Raw genomic sequence first — 6,000 nt, 5'->3', positions numbered from 1 at the left:
CTTTTGAAGTAAATGGATGCTGCTGAGAGTGGGAGGAGTTTCTGTTCCTGCCTCAGCATTCCATCCAGAGTCCCAATTCTCTGTGTCCAACTCTCTCCATGGCATCTCCAAACAGCCCTGGCTGGTCCTCGCAGAATGCCCTTGGCCCCTCCTCCCCACGCAGTAGCCGGTCCTGGAGGTCCCCCCTCCCGGCAGGCCTTGCTCTGCTTTCGCTCAGCCTGTCTCCTCCAGGCTCTCTGTGGTCCGCCTGTGGTCGCTTCAGGCACCCAGAGGGGTCCACCTGCGCCTCCCTATTCCCTGACTCTCTTTCCTGTCCTGGATCCACGCCCTGCGATGGGCGCCTGACTTTAAGGAAGGGAGCCGGTCACCATGGGGGCTGCGCTGGTGTGTGTGTGGGGGGCTGCAACCCGGCAGGACGTGCCCGCTGCCCAGCGTGCGGCCCAGAACCGGGGCGCCAGGCAGACGGAAGCCTGCAACGCGTGGCGAGGCGGCGGGCAGCCTTGCTCTGGAGTCGGGAAGCCTCGCTCAGAGAGGCAAAGCCGGCCGGCGCCCGCCTCCGCTTCCCCGCTGACAACTGGGAACGCCGGCAGGTTGGCCCAAAGGCCGCCCACGACTTCAGACCTGCCCCGGGCTCGCTTTCTTCTGAGCGGCCCTGCTCGCGGCTCCGGGGCTCCCAAGAGCCACCACCCCGCGGACACCCCCAGGCGTCGGTGACAGCTCTGCAGAGCCTCAAGAGCGATTGCGGGCAGCCGCCGCGGTTGTCGCCGGGCTGCGCCTGCGCGAGCCGCGGAGCCTGCCGCGACTTGTAGTCCGCGCGTCCCGCGGCCGCGGTGCGAAGGCGGGCGGCGGGGGCGCGGCGCCTACACTTCCCAGGGTGCGCCCCTCCCGCGGCGCGGCACGGGGCGGGGCCTCCCGGAGGGGCGGGGCGGGAGGGGCGGGACCGGCGAGCGGAGGGGCTGCGGCGGCGCCGCCGGGCGGGCGCAGACTGTGTGTGGAGACGGCCGGCCGGCAGGCGCGCGGAGGATCGCGCGGGCGCGGCCCCTGCGGGCGCGGCCCCTGCGGACGGGAGTGTCGGGCGGCCGCAGCCCAGGGACCGCCCGGCTCTTGACTGCTGCCGAGATGAGTACAGGTGAGTGAAGGGGACCGAGGTAACGGCAAGTCCCCGAGCTACACCCGGTGCCGCCAGGGCTGGGTGACATTCTAAGGTTGCACCTGCAGCGTAAGGGGTAATCGCCCAGCGGCTCCACCCAACTTTTGCTCCAGGGTTTTGCAGCCCAGAAGGGTCGGCACGCAGACCCTTGCCCCCGCGCCCGGGGCGCTGAGCTCTGCGGCGCGCGCTGAGCATCCCCTTATCTCCCGCGGCCCCGGTGGCTGCGTAGGGTTATCTGGTAGGTGCCACTCCTTTGCTTCTCTCATGGGTGTCTTAGGTTTTTCAGGCTGCAGAAAGCAGAATTTTCCGGAGAGGGGCTCAGAGCTATCGCATTTCTAGTCACCAAGCGAGGTGCGATGACAGCCGGGCTTTGCAGCAGGGGGCGCCGCCCTTGCGCCGCTCCTGCAGCGCCTGGGTGGGGGGCGTCGGAGCCCTTGGCTTGCTGGGGCAGACCCCGAGTCGGCTTGTGTGTCAGGCCCTGTTCCATCTCTGTGCCTCCTCTCTGCAGCCCTTGGCCCCGTAAGTCCCAGGCTTGCTCTCCCGCCGCACCCACCCACCAGAATCTGACAGCCTTTGCTGTGCTGGAAAACCCCACGCGCAGCAGCCCGTGGGTGCTGTATGCTGTTGGGGAAACCGGGGCCCAGAGCCCAGAGGCCTTGGTTGGAGGTTGTCTGAAGCCCGGTCGAAGATGCACCCTTCTGAAAGCCTCCTGGGGCGGGTGCTGTGACGACTGGTGCCTACATGCCCAGGCAGGGAGGGGCTGTCGCTCCGATTTTTCAGGGTGCAACTCGAGGTTCACTGGCCTTGAGTCACTTGGGCTACCGAAGCTGGGCTGAGCCAGGATTCGAACGCAGGGCTCCCTGACTTCTGTGCGATTTCCTCCAAGCCTGTCTCGCTACTGACTGCAGTATGGCCCTTGGTCATGGTGCAGAAACCAAGGGGGACAGCTGCTCCCCCCCCCCAGGGGAGATCAGATGGGGAAGGAATGACCATGTAGTGACAGCTCATTGTGGGCTTGGGGCTGGGAGGGGGCATGATAGGGAAAATGCTTCCAGGACCCCCTTTCAGGGGAGACTGTCCCCTCCCCCATACCTAACCCTGGAAGGAAGGACTGCTTCTGTGGGCACTGAGAGCAAGTGGCAGGCTGCCGGAGGCGGAATCCTTTGGAAGACGATTTCTGAAATGGCCAACCTGTTATCTGGAGGTGGCTGGGGAAGAGGCACCCTAAGTCTTGGCAGGACCTCCAGACATTTATCTAATGGCAGGTGGGGATAATGCCTGGGTGCGCACTGGGTAATTTCATGCTTTTTGTGTCCATAATTGATACCTCTGGTCCCTCCTGTAATCAGAAGCCCTTGGAAGGAGCATGTGCACCGCCGCCCCCACCCCCATGTTTGTGGTTGTTGTCCCTGGAGAAGACCAGCCAGGAGTGTGGGCGAGGAGACTGGGTTTAACTGTATGCACCTGGTGGCCTTGGCACTGGGGGTGCCCTCGGGAGCATGGCTGAGTGACTTGGAAGTGTGTAGCCCTGGTTGCCGGGGGTGGGGGCAAGGTACAAGTGAGAAACTGCACCCAGTGGGCCCTCAGGAGCTTAGTGGTCACTGCTGGTTGGCCAAGCCCGCCTCGGCCCTCCTGAGTTCCCTTTGGAGGGGGAGTGCAGGTTCTGTCCTGTTTACCTGTTGCTCACGCCCAGTGCTGGCCTCGCTGATTACACACATGGTAGTGAGTTCTCACCACACCCATCACAGGGGAGAATGGAGAGAGTGGGCCCTACACTGGCACGTGGACTCCTATATCCACCACTGTGTCCATCTAACAGGGCAGAAGCTGCCACACACAACAGGGCAGGCTTCCCTGTGACCCTCCCAGGGCCCTGGGCTAACAGGGATGGTGGGGCGGCAGCTGCTCAGATGGGCAGGGTGACCAGAGCCCATGGCAGCCTGTGCAGCCCTCCTGGGCCAGGGTCCCCCTTCCTACAGGCCACCAGGACTATGTGTGACTTTGATCTGAGCACCCAGGCACCTCTGAGCTGGCCCTGGTGTGGCATGCAGCTGTCTTGCTTGCCTGTGGCTTTCCAGGGGCAGGGACATTGTTTGGACAGTGCCGTGGCAGTGTGCAAAGAGATGGCTCAGTATCAGGCCTGGGTCCAAGTCCAGTACCCGCTGGGGGGCTCCTGTGCCTTGGTGTCCCCAGTGGTACAGTGAATGCCTTCAGCCCTGGCACAGCCCACACGGTGAGCCCACAGGTGACGACAGTGTGGTGGCACCTTTGTCACATAGTCATAATGGGCCAGGTGGGGCAGGAAAGATACCTCAGCTGGAATGGGATGGGGACCCAGTGCCAGCACTGCCCCCGTGGGTTCTGCAAGCTTCAGTGTACCCCTTGGGCAGCTCCAGTCTGGCAGGCAGGATTCCCCAGGTGGGCAGAGGTCCGTGGTGTTGACTTGTTTGCATAACAAATTGCCCCGTGCCACACAGTGTAAATGGCAAATTTACTTTTTGACAATGCCAGAACCCGAAGACGGCAGTCGTAGTTTGTCAGGGTTGGTTCCTCTTCTCCTTGGCTTATACATGGCATCTTCTCCCTGGGTCCTCACACGGCCATCCCTCTGTGTCTGTGACCTGATCTCCCCTTCTTGTGAGGACACCTGTCAGACTGGATGAAGACCCACCCTAGGGCCTCCCTTTACCTTGACAAAGAGTCCTCACACAGTCACATTCTGAGGTGCTGGGGACTAGGACATCAACATATGGATTGGGGGTACACAATTCAGTCCATAACAGGGGTACAGGGCCAGATGGAGGGCCTGGGAGACTGGCTCAGCTGTCTTGTGCTGCGCTGGAGAGGACCAAGGGTGTTCCAGGTCATATCCACCCACCTGCCCAGGGGGAACTGAGGCCCGAAGAAGGAAAGAAATCATCCAGAGGCAAGGAGAGGAGGTGACCCAGCCGGACCTGAGCCAGTGTGGTCAGTGTGGGCCAGGGCTCGGAGCAGAGACCCACACTTCACCTAACCCAGGAGCGGACCATGATAGAGCCACAGAGAGGTCCACCTCAGTATAACTCATAACAGCAAAATGCTGGGAACCACCGAGGTGTGGGGGAGTGGTGGACTTAGCATTCCCTCATTTCCTGAGTGTCCTGTGGAGGCCTTGCTCCAGCCCTGGGGTTCTACCGACAAAGACAGTCAAAAACCAGACCTCTCCTGACACTACACCTGGTGGGCATGGGAGGCATCTATAATCAACAAAGTAGTTTGCTACTTTCTAGAATCAATTTTGAGTTTGATGGACTCTTGGAAATTTAGCCTAACTGTTCCAGAAAAGGGAGCGTCCCCTGCCACATGCAGAAGCCACCTGTTCACTCCCCTGGGCTCTCAGCACTGTGGTTTGGGAGCACTCTGAGCCGGTGAGGGACAGCAAGGCCAGGAAGGGGCCTATCTCATCACTCCTTTAACAGAGCCACTGGTCAGGGCCAGTAGACTGCAGTTGCTGGCACTGGCAGCTGCTGGGTGTCTGGACTGCTGGCTCCGTGCCCACCGGGCCTGGAGTTCCCTGCAGTGCCCAGCCCCTCCCTTGCGCTCCCTGGTAGGCCCCCAGCTCCCCTGGACTTGGCAGGTCCTGTCCCCAGGCTGCTGTTCTCGGGCTCACATCTGGGCTCTGCTGCCCACCTGTTGCTCATCCAGCCCCTCTGGGCTTCCATCCAGGGCCACCTCCCCTGGGTCTCGGAGAGTTGCAGGGCAGGGGCACAGGTGCTCAGCAGCCCCTGCCTGGCCTGGGTGGAGGCTCAAACCACAGTTGAAACAGCTGCAGAGGGAGGTGGGTCGTGCTCAGCAGAGGCTCAGTGCTCTGGTGGTGGTGCATGGGTCTGTCTGGCCGTCGAGGGACCAGCAGTGGGTCAGCCAAGGCCGCACACCCCAGGCTCCAGGTGTGCACAGTTGCCCAGGCCTGGGAAGCTGAGGCTGCTGGTGTCTGGCAGAGCAACCTCAGTGCTGTGGCTCTGCTGACTCGAGTGTCCCCATTGCCACCTGGCGGGTGTGTCTCGGGTGTCGGGCAGCACCCAGGTGGGATGGGCTTGGATGTCCCAGTTCGAGGCTCACTGAGTGAGCCCTGGGCCCTGGCCAGACCTCATACATGCCTTCTGCAGGGATCCTCGCACGGCCTCCCGGGACATGGTGGTGGCCCCACTTTGAGGTGGAAAAATCCATGCCTGGGAGGTCCCATCCGTCACCTGGCGTCAAGGATCTGTAAGGGGTGGAGGCCAGATTGGAATCCCTGGGCCTGGCTCAGCCTGGCTGTGGCTCCCTGCCTGAGCGGGGCTCTATCTGTCATCCCCTTCCGGCTTCAGCCGTAGCCGTGGCACCTCGTCAACATGTGGCCCCCCCAGGGTGCTCCTTGGTGGGGGCGCACACCGCTCCTCAGGGAGCACCAGCACCCTTCCTGTTTCCCAGGACTGCACCCAGCCAGGAAGACAGAACCAGGCTGATCTCCCGCCACCTCCCCCGCCTCCCACAGGGCTGCTGCTGGGTCACCATGTGGCCCGGGGACCAAGCTAAGACAGCTCAGACAGGGAGGGATTTCACCACATTGGGCTCCTATTGGCCTCCATAACCTTCACCCTCTGGTCCCAGCACTCGCCGCCTTACCTGGGGTCCTCAGGTCCCCTGGGTCCTGCTCTGGCTGAAAGACAGCAGTCCCAAGGCCTGGGCCCCTCCTAGAGCCCACAGCCCAACTCACCTGGGGGTCCCAGGGCTCCTACCCCCTCCCTGCCTGGACCTCTGAGTGACCTTGGCTAAGTCATCTTCCCTCCCTGTGTCTGAGTGTACCCTTCTGTGAGGACAGGGCCATCCTG

General features: G+C 62.5%; 1 protein-coding gene across 1 annotated transcript in view; it reads left to right on the top strand.

Annotated features, from left to right (window-relative positions):
• The first annotated feature begins 1,001 nt into the window (after positions 1-1,001).
• Ablim2 (actin binding LIM protein family member 2) overlaps positions 1,002-6,000 on the top strand; it is a 146,276-nt gene continuing 141,277 nt past the window's right edge. The window contains exon 1 of the transcript XR_009224830.1: positions 1,002-1,129. The gene's annotated coding sequence lies outside the window, so the exon portion shown is untranslated. The remainder of the gene's footprint in view (positions 1,130-6,000) is intronic.

This window comes from Marmota monax, unplaced genomic scaffold (genome assembly GCF_021218885.2).
Source record: "Marmota monax isolate L192 unplaced genomic scaffold, Marmota_monax_Labrador192_F-V1.1 WCK01_AAM20220418_F8-fsc00009, whole genome shotgun sequence".
Lineage (NCBI taxonomy): Eukaryota > Metazoa > Chordata > Mammalia > Rodentia > Sciuridae > Marmota > Marmota monax.
This window is presented reverse-complemented; position numbering and strand designations above follow the sequence as displayed.